The sequence below is a fragment of the Indicator indicator genome, chromosome 8, assembly GCF_027791375.1.
Source record: "Indicator indicator isolate 239-I01 chromosome 8, UM_Iind_1.1, whole genome shotgun sequence".
NCBI classification, from domain to species: Eukaryota; Metazoa; Chordata; class Aves; order Piciformes; family Indicatoridae; genus Indicator; species Indicator indicator.
The window spans coordinates 12,121,616-12,146,985 of record NC_072017.1 but is presented as its reverse complement, the minus strand read 5'-3'; positions in this window follow the sequence as shown (position 1 = coordinate 12,146,985).

Genomic DNA, 25,370 nt, shown 5'->3' with positions numbered 1-25,370 from the left:
GGGGTGAGAGGAAGAAGAGGGGAAAGCAGGAGCATTGAATAAAAAGCAGTTCAGCTGCCCCTTGCTACTTCTAAATACATCTGAAAACATAAAGCCACTGGGCAACCCAGTAAGGGAAAACCTCTGTCAGCTGAAAAAAAATTAAAAGAATGAGTGAAGGAAATCCTCTAGATGTTGCAAAATGCAACATTAAAATCATTTGGGGTTTTTTGTTTGCTTGTTTGTTTTCACCAGAAAATGAAATAGTTACATGTAAGTCTATGGTATTTTTTGGTGCTCAGGGACAGGCCTTTAAGGAAAAGTTTCAGGCTTGGAAGAAATATTAGAGCCAGGCTTTAGATCTCTTAGAAACGGATATATAATGAAACTGCTGACACTACCTGAGCTATAGTTGAACAAATTGCTTCTGTCCTGGTGTAATGAATAACCTCAGCCACAGAGAGGTTTTCTTTCACATAGAAAAGGAAAAAAAAAATCTTATTTCCTATTCTTGAACTTCCTTTCACTTATTAATATTTTTTTTAATTTCTGTATGCAAGATATCTGCATACCATAATATCCTATTATTCAGAAGTTGTGTAACAGTCCTGTGACATTTTATCTCCATATTCGTACATTGTATAAGAACTGTCTGGTTATTATCTCTGCCTCCTACAAGCCTAAGGTGTTGATCTCTTTCCACTCTTCAAGCACACAGCCTCTATCTGTAGCTCACATGTGCTAGCTATCTCACATTCACAAAATGTATGGCATTCCAGAATGATAAGAACAGTCTAAATGTGTAAATTAATCTATTTTCTTCTTAATTATTTGAACATCATTGTGAAAGGGTCTGAAAAGAGTGTATCATATAATGGCTTGATTGAGTTGACTCTAACATAATCAAGGGTGGGAAAGTGAGCATCAATGTTTCTACCATTTAAGAGGCTCAGTTTATTCTGATTTTATGATCCAGTCATAAACTGGCTCTTACAGAAGGAAACTGTTATATTGCATTTTACCTTAAAGGGCCTCCAAATTTGCTGGGGAGGATCTTATGTGACTGTCTCTTTAAAGAAATTAATTAAAAAGGCATTTTAGGAGCAGTTTATATGATTAGAGTAACCAAGTCAATTTAAGTAAAAATAAACAGCCAGCATATATTAAAGCCTGGTAAGAAAAACTGTAATATTCCCACCATTTTTGGAAGCGACGTGAAAGCAAATATTATGTTAGCAGTAAGCCACATTCCATGCACCCATATCAATGAGTAATTCTCACTGTCACTGGTGAAACTGCAGTCATGAGTCTCTGGGAAAATATTTTTTAGGGAGAGAAATATGATCTTGTAATATCACATGGAGTGTTTGCAATACCTTGCCATCTATTTTTATGAGTCTAGTAGTAGACATGGTGTTTAGCAGCTCCTCCTGAAAGAATAGATGAGCTAATATGATTCCTTCTGCAACATTTACTTTATGATACATTCTCAGTACCAAGGCTTGCTAGGATATCTTCTTACCTACCCAGAGGAAAGTAATGGCAATCAAAGTATGTACAGCATACAAATGCAGAATATTAGCTTCATTGAAGATCAATCAAAGGAGCTCAAAATAAAGTTTTCAGTCTGTCCCAAGAGATGTTATAGACATGACTTTAGTCTGTGTTTAAGAGCATCAGAGATTCAAAGTATTATTTATAGAATTATGGTCAGAACTGTATACTCTCACTGAAATGAATTCATATAAGATTTCAACTGCTTAGGATAAAGCTCACATGAGATAAATCATCCTTTTACCTGCCATTTCATTGATAGCTGATACAGAGGTATACAGAGAAAGACCAATTAAATAAAACATATTTTTGTTTTTTGATATAGAACTTAAATGTAGTTGGATTTTGTGGGGTTTTTTGGCTTTGCTGAAACAAATTTTCTTGGTTCAATACAAATGACTGTATCATGGATCTTCTCAAAGGTTTAAACAGTTTTTTCGTGACCGTGATTTTAATATGAAGTACATATTTTAGGGCTACAGTGATAGGAACAGGAGAGGCATTGGCACTCTTCATCATCTTTCACATTCAGTTAATATGGAATTCTTTGCTTCCATGTTGTTCCTGCTGGAGTCCACTGAAATGTGGAACTTTTCCTGAAGTGTGACTCATCCACAAAAAGACAAAAAAGTGCACATAGACATCCTTTCATTTAACAAATTGCCAACTTTGTAATTTAGTTCAGTAAGCCTTGCTCTTCTCTTTCTAATGTGCCACACTCCTATGATTGCCTAATACTGCAGAACTAAGACAGCAGCAGCAACTTGTGCAATGCCAGATCCTTGCATCATTAGGGATGGTCTATGAAGCAAATGTCATTAACTTGTGAGGAAAGGAAGCAAAACTGACAAACCCTCATTGACAAACTTCCCCTCATTTATTCATCAGTCTTTGTTAAATAGCAAATTTAATATCAACATCCTTGCATTAGACAAGCCACTGAAGTCTTTCACCATGAAAATTAATGCTGTTTAAAATTAAACTTGCCTTTGGGTTTCATTTAAAAATTAACATTGTAATCTTTGTATGCTACATTGTGAAGCCTAAATGAATGCTAGATAATGGAAATAATGAGACATGGGGGCATGTGTGGGGGTGCACTGTAGTTCACAATGTGAAGTGTTAATTAATATAACCAGTGCTCAGAAATCATAGAATTCATTTCTGTGATTCTTTTTCTCTCTTCTACACAACATGAAAAAAAAACATAGAATGGTGAAGTGACAGTAGACATTAGGGTTTTTCCATGCAGACTGGCTTAGATGCACTGGAAGAAAATATTAAATAATATTAAGTAATAAGTTTCTTGATGCAAATGTGTGATTCATTTCCATAGCTGACTGCATTTAAACAAGATGAATAACAAATTCAGTGAAATCTAACACAAGTATTTCAAGCAACTACTTCAGAAAACTAAAGCAAAGAGTGGATTTCCCTAGTAAAAGAGCATATTTGCTTAAGGACTAGAACCTTCTTGCCATCAGAAATAATTACTGGTAAGAAATAAACAGGAAAAGCTCTCACCATTATTTGAAAAGTGACAAAATGTTTTGTACTTCATTTGAATTCCGTTCTTGAGAATTTTCATTTGGAAAGGCCTCTTTCTTCTTTCTTCTGTCTATGAAAGTGTAAGATAGACATTTCCTGATCTAGGTTACTGTCTCTATGACAGGAAATATGGAATGGAATGGCTAAGTGGTGAACTGCTAAACTTCAGATGTCCAAGTGCCTGGGAAAAAAACCGCAACACAACAAATAAAAAGAAACCCACAAACACCTAACCAAGATTTAAAGATGTTTTCTTTCTGACTGTATGTACTGGTTTTAACCCACCACATTTTAGAATGATTAAAATCACAAGAAAAACAGTAATGTTGTAGAAGAACTAGTGAGGATAAGTTTTTTATCAGGACGGTATCTCCTTCACGGAGTTAGATGAGTCTTTTGGCTAAGCTTTTCATATGGAAACAATTATTTTTCCTTGGGATTAGACCTGTTTGAAAAGAAAATTGTCTTTCTGGCTTATCTGCCAGATATGCCATATCTATGCATTATGATTTGAATCATTGAATAGTTTAGGTTGGAAGGAACCTTAAAGATCATTTAGTTTCAACTGTCCTGCCATGGGCAGGGACATGCCACTAGAACAAGTTGCTCAAGGCCTCACCCAAACTCTTCTTGAACGCTTCCAGGGAGAGGGTATTCATTGCATTCCAAGGCAAGCTGATGAAGTGCCTTGCCACCCTCACTCTAAAGATTTTCTTTCAAATATCTGGTCTAAATCTACCTTAAATCCATTCTTTCTCATCCTATCACAAAAGACCTTGTAAAAAGTCCCTCCCCAACTTTTATTAAACTCCCTTCAGGTACTGGAAGGCCACTATAGGGTCTTCCCAAAGCTGCCTTTTCTCCAGGCTGAACAGCCTCAATTCTCAAAGTCATCTTCTATACTATTTCAACTGTCTGGAGCTTCTGTGGAAAATGAGTAGCTCACCACTCTTAATCAGAGACAAAAGCCTGTAACTATTGCAGTGCTGAATAGTAAATAAAGTCTTTGTCTGAGCAGTATAAACAGAAACCAACTGGATGTTACACTGAAAATGTACATGAAGTACCTAATTTTTAATGAAGCCTCCCAGAGACCACAAGTATGTGCAGGGAAAAAAAAATGTTCTGCTTCTCAATTACTTTGAAACTTGAGTAGAAGGCGGCCACCTACAAGTCCCTGAACATCACTGTTGGTATTGCACACTTAGGTTAGCCAGTATTACTTGAGTCTGTTTTTAGAATCTAACTCTCGACCGCATTTGTGTATCCCAGAGTAAATGTACCAGCCTGACTGCAGTGCCGTTTGAAAAATGCAGTCAAACAGCATTCTTCGTTGTTTTGCTTTTCATGGGAAGAGAACTCCCCTCTGAGGAAATAAGCAAATTCATGAGAAAGAGGTCACATCTAACATGGCTGACAAAGGGATGGGAAGTCCAAATCCATCTTAGTGAGCAAACATATCATAAATGCCTGAAAAATTCTGGCCTGTAGAAAGTGATGAAGAATTGTAACTCATCCCCCATTTTTACTGAGTTAGGAGCTGAGATGATGTTTGAGGGTAACTCTCTTGATTGTAGTCTTGAAACTATTTGCATAAATTAATGATAAGTTTTAGATAATCACTAGAAGACTTTTGCCAAGAAGAGCATGCTCTGGAAAGAAATCTCCACCTCCCAAACCTGGTTTGATCATAATACATACATACAAAATACATAAATATTATCTCTACTTCCAAAACTTGTAGCATACTTGAAAATAAAACTGCAAGCCATTTTTCTGACCACAGTCCAATAATTCATATCAGAAAATTCACAGTTCATTGGTTTGTGTATGGGATACTACTGTGTATGAAAGTGCACACTGTACACAGCAGTCCACAACACTCTGGCTTTTGAGGAAAAAATCTGGCAAACGGTGATTTAATTATCAAAATAAAGCAGAAAATGCTATATAATTGCATCCTTCAGTAGCAAGAAGGAACAAAAACATGAACACAATGAGTTTTGTATTATTCTTAATGTGACAAGAAAAAGTATTGTTTTTCTCAGCCACTCATAAATCTGGCTTCTCTCTGTCCAGAACAAAGGGATTATTTCTGTTCAACTAGAATAGAATGGTCTCTGTTACGAAAATATTTGTTCTTCATGCTCATCCAGCTGTAATGGTTGGGTTATTTTTGTCACTTAATGGACCTGGTCCTTATGTATAATGAGGACAATCCTACTACTGGGGGGGGGGGGGGGGAAAGAAGGTTAAATCTTATGAATGCAGCTTGTATTGGCTCTGAACAAACTTGCTAGAGCAAGTAGAAGATGACTTACAATAAATAGTGCTGGAAACATGCTACCTGATAAGTAGCTGTTGTTAGCCTTCCTGAGCTATTTTGCTGCAGGTAGTTTCAGGTTTGTCCAGGCACAATGACAAGAATAGAAGTCATCAAATCTTTTCCTCAAATAAAGTTCTTTTATACTGCTTTGACTCTACTCTTTTGCCATACTATATCTGCAATGGTAATATACCGCTACTTCATCCTCTTTATTTATGCTGCTGGTATGCTGTAAAGCTACCTTGGTGTGAATAAGGATCAGTGAGAATCAGATTCCACTTTTTAAATGATTTCTGTCCTGTGTGGCCACCCCTGTAAGACCTCATCTTTCTCTACAGCTACCCTTCTTAAAAGGAGACATGTGACCTTTGCACTGCTCAGTGGCCTAGGACATATTTTATGCAATGAATTTGTTTCTGAAAAGCTTGCAATCAACATATAAGCAATTAGAGGCCACTTTATTTCCTGGCAGTACTAAGGGCTCCTGCTGCCTAGTTTAGTACTGGGAGATGCAAATAAGGCTTTGAAAGGATCACTGTAAGTTGTTCAGACTGAGGTAGTCCTTTCATTTCCCACAATGCCTTCAAATCCACATGAAAATCTGTCTCACATGGTATCAGTAGTCAGCCAAAGCTCCATCCTTGGATTTCTTCAATTATAGTAAAAATCACATACTATTTAACAGAAAAAGGAAAAAAAGAAAATGCAAAGCAACATCCTTGGAGCTCAAATGACAAGAGAGTTGTGTTAACAATGCAGGAGGTTTAATTATTCTGAGCTTGCACCTTCAGAGATAGCCATTTCTCAGCCCAATTAACCTGTCCTATTGTATGGTCCATGTAAGGCACAAGGCAATTAACATTTGTATCATAAATAAACAATTAAAGAATGTTTTGATATTTGGTTACACTTTTTGTCATTCAAACTGTACTGCAGTTGCTGCCTGCCAGAAATATGAGCTTTTAAAACTTGCCATTTGGTTGCCAAATGTCTCTTGCCTCTTACATCTAGTGATGCATCATATATAAAAAACTATGGAAAGGTGTCAGTTCACTGATGCAAAGACCAAAGAACAGAAATCACAAGCATCTGAAATCCTTTAGCAGGTCTTGTCACTCAATACTGTTTAATATTACCAAATATTCAATATTACTATTCTGTGAATGCTTTCTAGGTTTATTCTGGAGTTTAACTGAGAACAAATTCTGATACAGATTTGCAAATTAATGTTGCCCTGTGCCTTTGTTAGCTAATGTTTATCCATGCTCTGAAAACGCTGCAATTCCATGTTATTGGCATGCATTCTCCTCATTAAAATTTATGACAACAGTACTGGTTTTATGTTTTTCTATTCAGTAGTGAATTTTGTTAGGTATAAGCACAAGGAGTGGGCCTTTCTGGGCAAGGAGTAGAGTTCTTTACCAGTGATGAACTTAGGCTGTTTTACGGCTCTGACAATGACTGCTACGTTGATTAACACCAACATTTCCTAATGGATACCTGTAGAGTAGTTGTAATTTATAGGGCCCATAGGTTATTATTGCACCAGAAATTCATAGCAAAATCTTACTCAGGGAATCATTCAGGCTGATAATGGAACTAGTTAATCATATCTATTAATATCATTAGCTTAATGACTGGTTAATAATTAGTGACATCTATTCAGGCATTTTATGGTACTAGTTTCATAATGATGTCCCAGCAGGCAGTTTTCCTATGTAAGTAGAACCATTGAGGTCAATAACGTCCTTCACAGTCACGGGGGTTAATCTACAATCTACATACATCATTGAAACATTACAGTATGAAGCCATGGATGAAGTAGAAGTGAAAGGAAGACAGGGGTTTAAGATACATAGATTTAAAAATATTTCTAACACAATCCAGACCTGCAAGTCCTCAAGCATGAAAAATTACTTACAACTACTACTAGGTACATGGTTCCATTAAATATATAACAGCAAAAAGGAACATAAGTAAAAATATATATGCCTTGTAATTACTTCAGTGTATTCAAGCAGATGGATTTTCTAGCTTTTGGCATTTATGGTTATGAAATAAGAATCGCAAGTGCCTGTAGTATCAAGTCATCTTTACCCAATCACACATGAAAAAAATTCTACAAATCTTATACATTCAATAGTTCTCCATTAAATGCAGATTGAATATTGAGATTCACCATTATGACAGGTAATAAATGTAATTTCCACTATTTTGTTTTTTTATATACAGCATAAAAAATTCTAGGATTATACAAGTAAAAAATGGGACACATATTTCTAGGAAAAACGTTCCTTGAAGTAAGAAATGGCTTAGGTGTAAATAGTTTTTACAGGAACAGCAGAAGTTGTCAGTAGATGACACATGTTATAGTTTAACACAGTCTTAAAAAAAAAAAAAAGGCCTACAGTCTCCTATTGATAAAATGTACACATATACTGCCAATAAAATTAAATAAGTGAACATCTTAGCATATTTTACCCGGAAGAAAATCTGATTTCTTTTTTGCAGAAGCTATGATACGAGAGTAGTTTGAGCAATAAAATGGCAAAAGTCCCAGCGGACAGATGATGTTTTCTATGAGAAGCTGCCACTGTAAATCATACCAGTTGCAGATTACTGTGTTTATGTTTATTTTCCATGAGCCATATACATCCTGGAAATGGCTTGTATTTTGAATGTAAATTGTCAAGTGTGTGAATTTCAGCTCATGCAAATAAGGAAATCTATTTTATAACCATTATTCAAATCCTTTTTAACATAGTAGCTTTCATTGCTTGCTAAGTGCTTTCCCACGCTTCTTCATAAGGAAAACAATATGAATGGTGCCCATCTGTTCTTGTATTATTTTTATTTCAAAGTGATTTTAATTGGTTTACTGGTTCTGACAAAATGAACAGAGTACATTTACAGGCATCTGAAAATTCCCTGTACACTACGTATTCTGGGGTCTGCAATCCATTTTGTGGGAAAGCAGATGGAAACAGGGAAGTACCTCTAGTCTCAGAAGCATTTCAGCAGGTGCCACACAATAGTACACTTGTGAGAAGAACAAAATCGTGTCCAGTATGTCAGGAAGGAAAAAGTCTGCAATAAATACCAATGATATTTGATCCAGTAGATAACAGGCTATTGGGCCATAGATAACAAAATGATTTATTCACAAAATAAACACTGCAACTGAATTCCAGGACCAAGAACTTCAAAGATTGGTAGTCTAGTTTCTCAATGACTCTGAAGTGCAAAATAAACTAATAAGCAAGATTTTAAAAGTGGTTTCTCTGCTGAAATGATTAAATGATATTCCATTTGGTTAAGCAGTTACTCTTTATGTTCTTCCCCTTCATTATCAGATCTTCCAGGATTAAGGCACTTCATCAGTATCCAAAACAAAGTATACAAGAATGGCTACATTAATCTTAGTAACTGAAATATTAGTTTCTACTAGAGTATGTTGACTCCTTACTACAAGGCTACTCTAATTTTCTACCTATCTTCCTGTACTATGAAACACCAGAGACATGGCTATGGAACATCAACTTTCAAAAAACTTGAGCATTAATCTGGTAAAGATTTTAGATATCTGATTTGTCAATCAACAACCAATAGAATAAATAATAGTTTAATCTTTTAAAAAATCATAATAATTTTTAAAAATATGCAAAGATGATGACTTAAGCTTTGAAAAACTTCCTATTACTTTCAATATTTTAGAATAGAGTCATATAACACCCTGAATTGGAAGGGATCCGTGAAAAACATTTAGCCTAACTCCTGCCTCCACAAAGGGCAATCTAAAAGTTAAATCATATCTCTAAGACCATTGTCCAAATACTTTGTGAACATTGACAAGTTTGGGGTCATGGCCACTTCTGTAGAAAGCTTGTTTCAAGTGACTCAAAGATTTGACTTTTAGGTGATTTTAGTACATACTAATGTTTGCTTCCTCTTGATGGATATTATGCTTAATCCATAAGTGGATTTTGGTTCAAAAATCTGTTTTACTTCAGTGAAAAAGCTTCAGCTGCTTTTGATAAATTTTGGCCAAAACAGAAGCCCAGGAAGACACTTAAGCACACTCATTGTTCATGGCATTATTCACATCAAATTCAAACTTAAAATAAAACTAAAGTTAGATTTTAGGGGTTTTGTGGTTTTCAGTGTGGGTTGAGTTTTTGTTTGTTTAACTGACCTTATGTCAACAGATGTTCTTCTAACCACTAATTTCTTAATGAGGGAAATGGAAATTAATTATGTTTTATATAATGCCTACTACACTACTGTAAAAACTGATTTTTTTATTTCTAATTATTGAAAAAGCTCCTCAGATAAATCAAAAAAAATCCAAAGACTTTGACATCAGTTGGCTCATATTGTAAGACTACTGCAGGGCTGGGAGACTCCTCTGATTTACGGTTACATAATTGAGAGCAGAGGTGGCTTTTTATCTTAAATTATCTCTAAAACAATGCCAAATAAAAGAGCTCTTTTAAAGCAACATGCTCAGGATTTACTGTACTGTAATGCATGCAGGCTAGACTTGGACTTCTGGCCTGCTGGGAACAATCATTGCCTGAAAGCTCCAGATTACGGGCTAATTCAAGAATTCTTTCCTCCTTAGCACTGGGCCTGACATGTAGCTGCAATCAACAGTGGAGATATTGAAGCTTACATTATTTCCTAACTTTCTATTTCCCATATTTGGATTGTTCACGTTCCTGGGGCTTTTCCTAGTTTCTCTGAAATCAGTAAATCAGTCTGCTCATTTACAGGAATATGATTTAAAAATGATACTAGATTTATTTTCAGTGACTGTATAAGAAACAGTTTCATTGTTGACTCTTAATTCTCTCAAGAATGTATCACTTGGCTTCTTGGAGCACAAATTATTTATTAGATTATTTTCATGCTATTCCAGCCTCATTCAGAAAATATTATGCTATTTCATTATTTTTTTCCTTCCCAGGTCTCTGTTCCAAATGGTCCGAAAATACATGAAGGCCGCCGTCAAGTGCCTAGCATTACCTTCTGGATGTTAGAAAATAAGCATGATCTTGCAGAAGGATGTTAAACTAACTAATCTTAATTTAAAATTAAAATTTTTAGATAAAAAATTTTGATTAAATTCAAATTCATGTACTTTTCTAGGGAAAATGTGATGGGAAATTAGGATGACTCAGATGTAAATAAGTTTAAAACAAGATGTGAGACGGGTGCTGTCAGAAATTCCCAGATGACTTTTCACAGAAGAAGCCTGGAATCAGGACTCATAAGGATCTTCTATGGAAGACCTAATTTTACTCTAAATTTAGTGCAAATACTGTATACCCAAAGTCCAAGAGTAGAGAAACTGGAGAGAAATTCCAAGAACTTGGAGTTATTCGGAGTTAAGGCTTTGGAGAATCATCAACATCTAGAGTAGGCTGACATTAAAAATAGTTTTAGTATGTCTATGCAGAGCACCATGTGACTTATGAAAGTCTTACTAACTTGTGGTATCCATAGCTCACTCCATTATTTCTGTATCCAAAATACATGCATGATCCTTGCATAACACAACTTAATCTGTGACAAATGATCGAGCTGTCAGAGAACTTCTGTTCACTTTCATACGCTTTCATACTTCAGTTACACATTTTGAGTAGCTGATTTCCTAAACTGATAAAAAACACTTTATTTTATCCATTTTTAAAGGCTTTTATGATTTTAAACCACAAAATCTGTTTGATGGCATGAGGAAAATACAGTAAATACAGTATATGAATGTATCTCAGCTTTTAGCAATATCTAATTTATATGGTTGAGACTTTCTAAAGAAACACAATCAGCTACAGCTTTCAATTAATTTGAAATACTCACTTGCACTGCTCTGGAAATTCTACTCATAATATCTCCCAGTAGAAATGTTGAATATAAGCAGATTCCTAACATGTTTAAGATGTTTACTGCACTTCTTTCTTCTTAACATTTTTGGTATCATTCCATCTCTCTCTCGGTTAAATTAGCGGAAAGGTTTTTTTGTTTTGTTTTCTAAGGAATTGTCTTAGTGTGTTACAGAGAGAAACAAACTCTGGTGTAATTTGATCCAGAAGCAATTTTCCAGGTGATCTTCTGCAGCATATTTCATCCTAGGCATGTTCATGCTTATAACTACTGCATCAAATTGTGGATAAAACTCTGCATCCCAACACACTGAAGAATTTTCAATAAGTGAATTATGATTGAAACTAAGCTGAGAATGATAAGCATGGCACTAACATTAGTGTAGCACATCCACTCAAAGTGGCACTTTATAATTTTGAGTTTTGATCAGTGATGCCACTCAATAATAAAAGCTAACGATCATTTTATTAAAGGCTTCTGCACTCATGATGTGGATTTGCAGAAGGTGATGCAAAACCCTGGCACTTCAGTTAGCATCCTTAAAATTTCCAGTGTGTGTTTTTCTTTTGGGTCATATGCACAAGTGATCTCAGATGGTACTACACTGGTTATCCTGGGGGTCCCAAGGTATCATGCTCCATTCTCCTGAAGTAGGGTGAGGAATATGACTCAAACATGCTGGCATCTCCAGCACCCCCCTCAGCAGAAGAGTGGAACTGGGAAAAAGACATCCACAGGTTGAAATTAAAACAGATTTAACAAAGCAGGCAGATGCCAATGTTGATGCAAGACATACAAAGTTTTTCTTAGCCCAGCAGAATCCTTGACAGCACAAGAACTAAGAGGAGGAAAGTGAGAACCAGAGTTAAGAAAGACTCAAGCAGGAAGTCCCTCTCCTTCAGAAACTTCCTCCTTTATACTGAGTGTGATGCTCATGGCATCAGATACAGCTGTGAGCCAACTTGAATCTGCTGCCCTGACTCAAAGCTGCTAATGGCCTGCATCCCATGGCTGGCCTGGGATTCTGTCCCAGCAAAGCTAGGACACCTGCATGCATTTTGCAACATACATATATATAACATATATATATATATATATATATATATATATATATATATATATATAATGTGAAACAAATATCACAAGAATAGTATCTGATAGAGATATCAAGATCTGAATGCTTCTGATGACAGAAAAGGGAAGTCCGGAGGAGTGACTTCCAGGTATATGAAGAAAGATTCAAAATGCCTAAATTTAGGATAGAGAACTGAGAAGAGATAAGCCTAATTAAAATTACCCATGATGCAATGTTGAAGACATTCTTTCTGTCTTTACACAAATAAAATCTAGTTTAGGCATAAAAAGGCAGTAAAAGTTATCAAAGACTAGCCAAAACAAAATCACATTTGAGAAGGACATGTAAGATAAGAAGCAAGATCAGGACCAAATGAATATGTGTCTCTCTATAAATGCAAGGGGAAATAAAAAGCCAGATAAACTGATTTGAATACAAATATCAACAAAAATTCCATGAGATTGATATAAAAATAACAGGTTGGGGATTGTGGTTCCACTACAATCATCTGTGTCAAGAGCCAGCAAAGATGAGGTGTTGAATCAGTTGATTACACTGTGATTTTTTCAGTGACTGCAGAGGTGAAAACTATTAGTCCAAAGTGCTTGTCTGTTTCTTGCAGGATAAGATATCCAGTGTAATCACTTCCATTACATGAAAACCTTAAAGATCAATCATTACACTGGGCAGAGCAGGTCCTTAGTAGGTATAAAGGAATACAGTGCCATAAAAATAGGTCCAAAAAGATACTGTACGTTAGCTAACTCTCTGGCCAAATAATTTATGTGAATTCATGATGGCCAGTTGCCAGTTTACATACAGAAATAATGTGCTGGTCCATAAACCTTGAATAATAAGGTGATACAAAAGAAATTTCTCATGGAAATATTTCAAAACAATGCATTCTTAAATTGATAGCAATTAAAATATGTGCCTGAAAGAAACTGCCATATAAGCATGGTAGAAAATTCCATCATATGCATGGAATAAAAAAAACACAAATTATTTGAGGAAAGCAAAACATCCTTTCAGTAACCAGATGTTACATTTGTATGTAAATTAAAATTTTATTAGTGATTTGCATGTTTTACTTTATTATTAATATCTGTAATAAATATTAAAACAACATTTCAATATAAATAGGCCAATAGTATTTTTTGATGTTTGGAACATCTGATTTTATACTGTTGATTTTCCTAACAAAACATGTCAAAATTGACAGTCTACTAGAATGATGCAATTATGATAACATACAACTCTGTCTGGGGAGAAAAAATTAAAAAGAAGCTATAATAAACACATATTTTGTGCATTTGAGTTTTATTTTGAACAGGTGGAAACTTGGAATACATCATGGTGATTTTATACTTGTTTTCCTTAACTACTTTTTATTAGGTAGAAGTCTGATATAGTTGATAAGAGAATTTTGATTGAATAGTGTAAGTGAAGATACTACAAATTATACCTGAGGTTTACTTTTCCCTTTCTCTTTGACTAAAGAATTGATAATGATCACTTGGAAAACTCTTTTCCTCACACACATACACATAACGTGTACAAAGCAACCTTTGTTTGACAGATCATAGAATCATAGAATCAACCAGATTGATCATCCAAGATCATCCAGTCCAACCTATCACCCAGCCCTGTCCAATCAACTAGACCATGGCACTAAGTGCCTCATCCATTCTTTTCTTGAACATCTCCAGGGACAGAGACTCCACCACCGCCCCTGGCACAACTTGAGACTGTGTCCCTTTGTTCTGCTGCTGGTTATCTGGGAGAAGAGACTGACCCCCTCCTGGCTACAACCTCCCTTCAGGTAGTTGTAGACAGCAATGAGGTCACCCCTGAGCCTCCTCTTCTCCAGGCTAAACAACCCCAGCTCCCTCAGCCTCCCCTCATAGGGCTTGTGTTCCAGATCCCTCTGGACACGTTCCAGTACCTCTCTTGAATTGAGGGGCCCAGAACTGGACACAGTACTCAAGGTGTAGCCTGAGTACAGGGGAAGAATAACCTCCCTTGTCCTGCTGGCTACACTGTTCCTGATCCAGGCCAGGATGCCATTGGCTCTCCTGGCCCCCTGGGCACACTGCTGGCTCATGTTCAGCCTACTATCAACCAGCACCCCCAGGTCCCTCTCTGCCTGGCTGCTCTCCAGACGCTCTGTCCCCAGCCTGTAGCACTGCTTGGGGTTGTTGTGGCCGAAGTGTAGAACCCTGCACTTAACCTTGTTAAGTCTCATCCCATTGGCCTCTGCCCACCCATCCAGCCTGTCAAGGTCCCTCTGCAGGGCCCTCCTACCCTCCAACAGGTCAACACCTGCTCCTAACTTGGTGTCATCTGCAAACTCACTGATGATGGACTCAATCCCTTTGTCCAGATCATCAATAAAGACAGTAAAGACAGGAAAAAAAAAAAGGACCCATGCTTAGATGATCAAATAAGAAAAATACTCAAAAAAAAAAAAAATCAGTGAATTTGTACTTGACTTGCTTAAATTTCCAGACTTAATCTGCTATTGATTTGTTTCAAATGCAGCAATGTCAGATTAGGTTAATATTTCTTGCTATTATATCATTCTTGCTGTGAAGTCATTATGACAACATTGTGAATACCTTAAAATGAAAACTTACTCCAGTATCTATGTCCAAGAGAGAAAGGTACTTCACTTAGCTGCACTGGGATTCAATGACACCATAAGAGCAATTTTAAATCTCATTTAGGCCATCTATTTTTTTTTTAATTTAACTTCTATTCTATCTCCTCAATGTGACTCCAGTCTAAAGTTTCAGTTTCTTAGCAGATATGCATTTCATTTGTGTAGGATAGAAAAAGAGTTTCTCTGTCACTTATGGCTGTGTTAACTGACAGCCACTGGTTAAATCTCTCGGGATTGACTTGTGACAATAATTTTGTTTTGATGCAGTTCCGTCTCTGTGTTTGTGAGCATGTGTGTGTGCAAATCTGTGTAAGATAATTATAAGGCAGAGATAATTAGCAGGCTGAGATTTAGAAGAAATGTTAACATTTGTTTCCATTACATTTAAAAAAAAATTATCTACTCCCAAAATTACCAGTTTCAAGGGGAGAGAAGATTGCCTGTCCTTATTTCCCTTTCACTGCACTGTATCTTTGTTTCCTAATATCAGCTAATTTACAAAAATTTTTTCCTAGTGACTATATTTATGACTCATTGTTGACAGTTTATTTCTGTATTAATCATAGGTAACTATTGCTTCTGGTGTTTTCACTCCACCTCCTGCTTTTTTTGCTCCTTTCTCTTTTCCAAAAGTATTTGAAACCCTCTCTGCTCCTGCATTTCAACTCTCTCTTTGGAACTCTGCATTTGGCTACCAGCATTTTATTATAGCATGATAAACCAGGTGTCACACTCCCATTTTGTGTTCCTGGGGCTGAGCCACCTGCTTGGATTTCTGTCTCATGAGGAGCTCCACAATATAATCACCTTTGTTTGTGTTGTCTGTGACTTTGCCAACAAATCATGCCTAGGGCTTTTAGTGTGTCTGTTACAAAATGATACCTGAATGTCTAGGGACGAAAAGGTAAACTTGTAAGCTGTTAAATTACAGATTAGTAATAGATACAGATAAACTTTTGAAGAACATTATGCAGGGAAGCTTTTCCTCTTCGCAAAGCTGAAACTTGATGCACTCTGATCAACTGAAAAAATCAGAAAAGTGTTTCAGATGAGAAAACAGTTGCCTTTCAATAAATAAATAAATATTCTTTTAAAATTACTTGTGCTTCTACAGTTGAATCAAAATTCCAAGTAGAAGAAATCAAAACTAATATTTATTAGTTAGAAGATGTTGACGTGGACTATCCTGACAAATTCAACATTTTAAAACATATTCCTTACCAACAGCTACATTCCTTAAAGTTAGCCATACCTTGCAAAAGTTTCTTATTTGATTAATTTGTCTTTTTTTCCCCAGTTGAAACAATTCTGCAAAACAGTCCTGACAAGCTCTGTATTGGAATGGCTTTGCTTTAATTTATTTTTAGTGCTATATTTTGCACCAAAGTTTACAATGTTTTGTAGTTATATAGCTTCCCACAGTATTTTTTCTGTACTTTATAAATAGCCCATTATACTGAAAAGTGAAGATGTTCTTTGCAATGTAGTGTTTCTAAAAGATGTAGTGTTTGCTATCCAAATGCTTTAGAAACATTTGTGCAAAGACTAAAGTAAATGATCCAAAAGCTCATTGAAATCAATGGGAGATTTTCCATTAAATTTAATAGGCTTTGGTCCAAGCTGTTTGTAATTATAGACTGACATTTTGAAGGCTGCCTAAGGGAGATAGAAGCCTAATATTCATTGAAATTAACTGGACATCTAACTTTACTAGAGTGCTTTGGAACTCACTACTTCAGTTTATATAAATGCGTGACCTGTTTATAAGGCTCAGCTAGTTACATTAAAGCTCTAAGTAACCAATAAGCATGTCTCTAGTTTTCTATGCCAAAGAAATATGCTTTAGATTGTATTAGAATCACAGAAGCACAGAATGATATAGGTTGCCTAACCCTCCTGCTTACACAGGTTCGCCCAGATCAGGTACAGGAACCTGCCCAGGCAGGTTTTGAAAGTCTCTAAAGGAGACTCCACAACCTCTCTGGGCAGCTTGTTCCAGTGCTCTGTCCCTCTCAAAGTAAAGAAGTTTCTCCTTAAGTTCAAGTGAAACCTCCTGCATTCTAGTTTATACCAATTGGTCCTTGTCCAGTTACTGGCCACCACTGAGAACAACTCAACCCCTTCCTCATGACCTTCACCTTTTAGATATTTATGTGCATTTTTTTGCAGCTAAAGAGCCCCAGATCACTCAGCCTCTCCTCATAAGACAGATGCTGTAGTCTCCATATTACTTGATAATGGCACCTATGCTACTGTGTACGTGGTTGTCCATATGTTCAGTTTTATCAACATTAGTGGGGTTGACACATGTACAATGTACACATTCATGTGGATCCAACACTATTATCCCTGTAAGTTCAGTGTAGGTAATTTTTTAGATTTTTTATTTCTGACATTTCCCTGTAACCAAAACATGCTGCTTCTAACCTTCTTGTATATAAGACTCATGAAACTTGTCAGCTTCTCAGAAATTAGCAAACCTCACCAGCATTTGTGAGATCAGATCACAGCTGCAAACTCTAGTACACACCTTAGAACTGATCATGGGTTTCACTGTAGCTCCTCTGTGCCACACTGTTGTCACTAATCCTTCAGCTCCTTAACCACTTCTCCATTCTTATCCTAACCATCATCTTCTCTAGTTTAACTAATAGTTTCCTATTCAACATCAGATATTTTCCTGGCTTCCAGGTAGATTAGATCTAGATTAGGCCTGTTTTCCTTGCCTAGAAAAGCAATTATTTCCTCAGTGAAGGAAATCAGGTTAGTCTGGTACAATCTGTCTTTGACAAACACAAGCTGTGTTTTATCACATTTTCTCTGTACCTGTGCACCTTTCTTTCCTGTTGTAAAACACAGCTCTGACCAACTTGAATCACAGTTGTAAGGATCATTTTTTTTTTTTTTACTTTCTTAAATATATGTAACTTTTAATACTTCTCTGTTGTGTAGCACCTCCTGAAATTTGATGAATTTCATGCCTTTACTAGAGCTGCAATGCTGTACTTAATGTGTTTTTTTCTCCATATCTCCATTCTCCACTGTTTGTATCCTCTATCTTCTCTGTAACTTCACTGAAAATTGAACTTCAGCATGGACCTTTCTTCATACTTATCCCATCTTCTCTAAACATTGTTTTCACTTCATTTCAGTAAAAAAAAAAATTCAACTTTTATTTTTATTTGAATCTAGCTCACTTTGACTTTGAAAAATTCTCCTTATCCTAACAGTACTAAACTTTAAACCATAATTTTCTAACCACCTTCATTTTAAATTCATTCAGGCTTTTAATTAATTTTTGTTTATTTACACCCACACTCCTCTTTATTTTAGTTTAGTTCCACACGGCTTCTGCACCTTTGTGGTTGTTTAGTAAGAAAAAAAATCCAGGTTCTTTCTCTAGTGAACTGTGAATGAAAAATTAAGTTTCTCATTCTGATTAACTAGACTAAGAAAATTATTTTCTTGAAGTCCTCACTTTTAATCAGATAATTTAAAGATTAGTTTGTGGGTTTCCTTCTATTTAATTTAAAATTAATTACCTCATGGTAATTTTTTCCAGGGTTATTTTCTAAAGCTAGTTTTTATGTAACAGGCTTATTACTTGCTAAAGTTGAATAAATACAGTCTGAAATAACAATGTATGATCCTATATGGCATATAAATTTGTTGGCAACTGTGTCCAAGACCATATAAACCTTAACTTCTTTTTAGCCTTTGTTCTCCAATACATACATGAGATGGTAAAGTCATTCCTGTTGACAGAGTTACTGGCAGCATTGCCAGATGTCTTTCTGTACACAAATACAAGCAGACAGTTCTACAGTGGACACCATTCACCAAATTCTCCCTTCCTTTCTTTCCATCTTTCATAAAGTTCAAAGGGACAATTCATCTGTAATATTCCTTATCACACTCTAAAGATGTAGCATTACTCTTATATCTTTATTTCTGTGTGAAAAAACAAACAAACAAAAAAAAAAACCCAACCTTCTCCTGAGAGCTTATGTGCTTCTTGTGTTTCCTTCTTCTTTGTATCCTCATTGTCCTTTTGCCATCCAGCTAGACACCTTGCATCGATATTGCAAGTTTCCTCATGTTCTCTGAATTTCTCAAATTTAGACATTTCACTTCTTTGTAGAGATATCAAATAATCTATTTAGAAACAACTTAATTTTAGCGATTTAACAACTGCTTTCATCTCTAGTGATCACATTTAATTGGTAACCACTTTGTTGGCATTGTATTACAGGTAAACAATTTTTTTCAAATTTATTTTTCTTATTTTTCTTTTCTCGACAGAGTTCTTTTATCCATTGTTTTCAGTCTCATTTACCTTATTCTTTTTTATTCTTGTAGCTTTATTAAAACTCTACTTTGTCAAAACAAATGATGGATAACAAAATTTATTACTCCAATATGGTCAATGCTTTTTAGTTTCAAGATCCTGTTATCATTTACGTTGGCCATAACTGAAGAAAATTTATACCAAGAGAAAAATCAGTCCAACAAGATTATTTTTCAAATGACAAACTCATCTAAACTTTCTATCATGAGATTCCAAGTTATTTATTGGTCTTTATTACTTTGTCTCAATTTATTTTTATTTTTTTTTCTTTAATAGTCTTGCCAAATAGAACTCAAGTTCACAAAATTTTCACTGTCTTGTATTTGTTCCATCTGAACTGTAGCAATGTCATGTATGTGGCCTCAAAGTCTGTAGCACTTGGGACTTGCAAATTTATGGACCCTTGCAGTGCATCTCTTCAGGACAGTAGATTGCTACGCTATGTCTAATTTCTTTTCAACATCAAGTTAAGTCTTCCCATTCCTGCCATCAAATTTACGTGGGAAAGAGACATAACTATATGGCTGTAAGACCTATAGCAGTCTAGGCAGAGAAGATAGGAGAGAAGGAAGATCAAGACTTCACTCACACCGCCATACATATTGAACCTACAAAATACACCACAAAATTCTAGATAAAGCTATGGACAAGACAAGAAATATCGCTGCTTCAAATTCAGAACATTCTTGTAGACTTCTTTGGTCTGGGGACAGATGTATCCTAAGTCAGAGTAAGATTGTATACTCCCTGAAGAATGCAAAATCACCTGTAGCTCTCCACTTTCTGCTCCACATACATGAACGTTCAATCATGTTTAAAAATCCAAGATGAAAAATCTCTGATATTTCCCCTTCTAGGAAAAAGATGGAGGAAGAAAATGGGATTTATCTTAGGCACTTTATTTGGTGTTCTTTGTGATAATCATACTAAGGAAAACCTACAACTACACAATTGGCCTCTGAGTTTTTCAGTTATAGATTATGTTACTCTAATGATCTGACTGGGCCAAGTACAAATGGGTAAAGGACTGATGTACTGAGAGCTTCCTTTGAAGACTGAGGTTTCAATAGTTCTTGTTTAAGATAAACAAGGCACATGTTTACAGAAACTGGCATTTCACATCTCCTGCTATATTCAGACATGAGACTCTCAAGTCAGGCAGTGGGAAACTGGGAAACACATAGCTTGTGACCACTTCTGAAAAGTTAGCAGAGGTTTACTTTGTTCTCCAAGGTGGTGTTGGCTGAATTTATCATTAAAATATTTTTCTCCCTACTCCTCTACCATCTTTGCTTCATCCACTCTACATATACTACCTTATTTCTGTCCAGAAACATCCCACCTCAAGTGCTGAACGAGCTATGCTTCCTGAGGGAAAAAAACAGCACACTATTATGTACAAGTGTGTGTTTGTTTGTTTTCTCCTTAGTGTGTGCCAGTAGGTACTGCACATCAAGGTTCATCAAGCAATTTTTACTCCACTATTACTAAATCTGGATTTATAAAATGAGTAATTGCAATATGCCAACAGAAAAGTCTCCCACCCATTTATTAATGTACTGATTTCTGTGAATGGAAATACTGAATTATTATACAAACTAACAATAGCTTGAGCTAATACAATAATAAAGCAGCTCAGGAGGGCTGAGATCCTTTCCAAGGAGACAGTATGCTTCTATTGTCACAGATTTTCCTGCCAGTTCCTGAGAGACTTGTCACATTTTCACTGTTGTATCAATTATAATCTTTATCCCTAAATCTTTTGGCATATTCCCTAGTACAAATTCTACCCTTTCTCTCTTCTTTTTTTTTTTTAACATTATAGAGTCACAGTCCCCTACTACCTGATCTCTATCATACTGCTTCTTAATGCATCCATTCTCAAGAACTCCATCCTTTGTCATTAGAGTGAAGGAAGAGACGTCCATGGTACTGGGCTCAATATACTCTTTACTTTCTCTTCTTGTGCCTTGGCTTTAAATTATTACAGAGTTGCATATGCAAAAAATTGTTATGTAGCAGTAAGTGGAATCCCTCCACTTCTTTCCTGACTAGTATTCTTTGCTTAAGACATAAGAAATCTCTGCTGAAATTGAGCTGACACTAAGGAACATTTGAGTCCAAATGTCTACCAGTTGGCAAACTGAAAAGTACTAAAATCAGCATTTTATAATGGAAAGTGTCAGGAAACATTAATAAGCATAGCTACCAGCACATTTTTGGCCTTCACTGGTTTATTCAGCGTTAACCAAGTAGCACAAAGTCCCTGGCTGAAGCAGTTCCATGGAGGCTTTAGCTTTCACAGGTGACATACCACTGGCCCAGCTGCTGCTGCTGCAGTTTGCAGTTTTGATTGCCTCTCATTCTGCTTGTGGAAATTCTGCAGAGGCTCATGCAGAATACTTGCACTAGGGTTGAATCATGCCAAGACCCAGCCAACAGGTCTACATTAAAATACTTTAAAAAATTATTTGTTTACACTTTTTTTTTTTTTAATCAGACCTTTACTTTGGTCATAAAATACAATCTTTTTTTACCTTAGGTAAACACTCACTATCACCCAGTATCTTTGTCAATCAGACTTCCTCTTTACTATTAAAACTTCAATCTTTGTCTGCAAAGAGTTTCTTTTGAAAGATCAGGAAAGGGTTAGTTTGTCTTTAAGAAACTTTAATAAATTAGCAGATTACTAATAAAAACCAAATGATGTCACTTAACACATCCACACTAATTTTCTCTGTTTAAACAAATTTAGGATAATCTTTTGGAAAAGGTTTGCTAGATAACAGCAAATTAGCTACAGGGCTAACTGGTAGATATTTTCAACTGGACTGGTAAATCGATTAGCTATGTGAAAAGGTACTCTTAGACTAATTCAGCTGGAGTCGAAACATGATAAAGCCAGGGATTTGTATCATAAGAAGAATTTAAATAAACAGTAGAGCTGTGGTGAAAAAACCTCCACATCAGTAAGAAAAACCCCAGCAAACATGAATTTATCTCCCCATTGATGTGCGTAGCGTTTGATGCGCAAAATGTATTGCCAAAGGGTTTAAAAGCAAGAGCAGGGAGTGCAAAAGAATTATAACCTCTTTAGTCTGTGGATTCTAGGATACTCCTTCTAGCAAGTGGCACCATATAAATATGGAAGACATAGGAATTTTTCCCTCTGGAAAAAGGTATTTTAATTCCCTCTGGTATGCCACTATATCATTTGCATTTGATCTGTCTGGAACATTTTCTATTTAATTGTTGGGAGAATACTGCAAAAATAACTGCCTTCGAGGACCTTTAGTGGTAGGAATCTAGATGGAAAAGTGGAATGAGTCGTTTATCCCCTTAGGTGACATTTTATCTCACCCAAAATCATTACATCTGAAAGAATTAAAAAAATACTGTGAATTTATACTGCTTTTTAGAATTGGTATAATATATTCAGTTAAAGCTTTGCTAAGCACATATTTTATAAAAGTGATTATCAATTGATTAAAATTGCATACTTGACTGTGTAATTCTAATTTTGTATTCATACAGTGATTTTGAAAAATGGTGTAGAAGAAAAAGGAATCATGAGAAGTTATTACTCATCAAATATTGCACTTGTTCCACCGCATATTACAAATGAATTGGACCAAGTGTAGAGGTCTTGGTGTCTATACTCACTGGAGAAAACCGTTGGTGGTGGTCGGAAACAAGGGAAATGCAACAATGTCCAGACTTTTCTTTTGGAATATGTTGATCTTATCTTAATTATAGGGAGGAGGCACACTGCATATAAGGGATGTGTAACGCATTGGCTGCTTTGCAAACAACAGGAGTTTTTTTCCACTCTCTTGTGTTTATCCTGAGCATGTAAATTCACGTCTTAGCTTGCATCCCTTGCTCGTGCTTAGTTCCTGTCAGTCAGTGGGAATTTTGAACGTGTAAGGAATATCTTACATCTTTAACTTCATCACACTTTCTAATTAAATGTTCTGAAACTCCCTTTCCACTATTCACAGATCACAGAGTCACAGAATGGTAGAAGCTGGAACAGACCTCTGGAGATCATTGAATCCTACTCCCCCTCCCTCCCCGCCACAGGAATGCATCCAGACAAGTTTTGAATCTCCAGAGGAGACTCCACAACCTCTCTGGGCAGTCTGTTCCAGTACTCCATCACCCTCATTGTAACACCAGTGCAGAGGTTGTCCCTGTCTTCTTGAACAAGGCTGGACCCAGTACTGGCCCCTGGGGAGCAACACTAGATGAAGGCCTCCAACTGTATACTATGCCACTGATTACCGTCCTCTGAGCTCTATTGTTTAGGCAGTTCTCAATCTATCTCACTGTCTATTCATCTAACGTATGCTTCCTGAGCTTACCTATGAGGATGTTACGGGAGATGTTGTGAAAAGCCTTGGTGAAATCAAGGTACACCACATCCACTGTTCTTCCTTCATCTAGTCTGTTAATCACTGCAATACAAAAGGCTATTGGATTAGATCTGAACAACAAAATTCCCTTATTTCTCTTTTCTTGTGATGGAGAATTTTTACCTTCCTCATTAACTTCATTTTCCCACATCCTATATGGAATAGACAGAGAAGTGCAGTGCTGTTGGTTCTCAGGCTTTTCCTGTTGCAGTATGCCACATTTACCATTTCACTTGATGGACACAAAGGACTTTTCATCTCTTCTACTTTAAATGTAAAACGTGTTCACACAGATAGCATTTTCTTCACATACTTCAGCAGAAAAGTAAAATATTCTAAACTAACTATCCCCTCTTCTTTTTCCTTAAATAGTAAATTACTTCTGTGAGAAAGTGTTTCATGTTATTATAAATTAGATCAGAAGAGTATGAAAATACATGTTTTCTTTCTTTAAACACTGATTTAAAGAGCTTTTCAGAAAGTAGTAGTAGCATCAGTGGTGGCAGACGCTGTGCTTAGCAACAACTCACAAAGCACTCCAATTTCTGAAAAAAAAATTAAAAATTGGGATAAAAAAATTAAAAAGATTAGCTAAAATTAGGTTACCTTCATTTAAAAGAAGTGAAACAGTTGCTGTATTATTCACATCCTTTGTGACAATCATAGTCATGGGACAAAACAGCCCTCATGAAACTTTTGGTTGAAGGGCTGAAGATCTTCTTTATAGGTTTTATACATAACATAGCTGGTAACATAATATAACAATGCTTTTGATGTACAGGTGCTTAAAATATTCTGCACCTAATATTTTATGGAATAATGAATAACTCTGAGCAAGTGGCAGACGGAAATAGGTAGACAAAAGTTTCAGAACTACCTCCTCTACCACTTCTGCATCACTTCAGACCTTTCAATGCCTTTTGCAAAATCATGTGCCATCTATCTCCACCTAGAAAATGGTGTTCCTGCATGAGTAATGCTTGCAGACTTGTAGGCTGTGGTGCCTTCACTGAGTAGCAGCTTACTAGCTGCTTCTGCCAAATATTGTCTTGACTTTCCAACTTTGTTTTGCGACAGCTGCTACATCTGTTCTAAGCAAAAGCTTCCTCCCAATGACTGCTTGCATGGACATGGACACAGACCTGATGGGGAGGATCCAGAGGAGGGCCATGAAAATGATCAGATAGCTGGAACACCTCTGCTATGAGGACAGGCTGAGACAGTTGGAGTTCTTCAGCTTGGAGAAGGTGCAGGGAAGACTTTATTGTGGCCTTCAAGGACCTGAAGGGGACCTACATGAAAGCTGGGGACAGACTTTTTACAAAGCCATGTAGCAACAGGACAAGAGTCAATGGAGTTAAACTAAAGCAGGGTAGGTTTAGAGTGGACTTTAGAAAGCAGTTCTTTACTATGAAGGTGGTAGAACCCTGGAACAATTTGCCCAGGGATGTGATGGAGGCCTCATCTCTGGTGACTGTTCAGGTAAGGCTTGATGGAGCTCTGAGCAGCCAGGTCCAGTTGGGGATGTCCTGCATCTAGCTGGGGATGTCCCTGCTTACTGCAGGGGGATTGGACTAGAT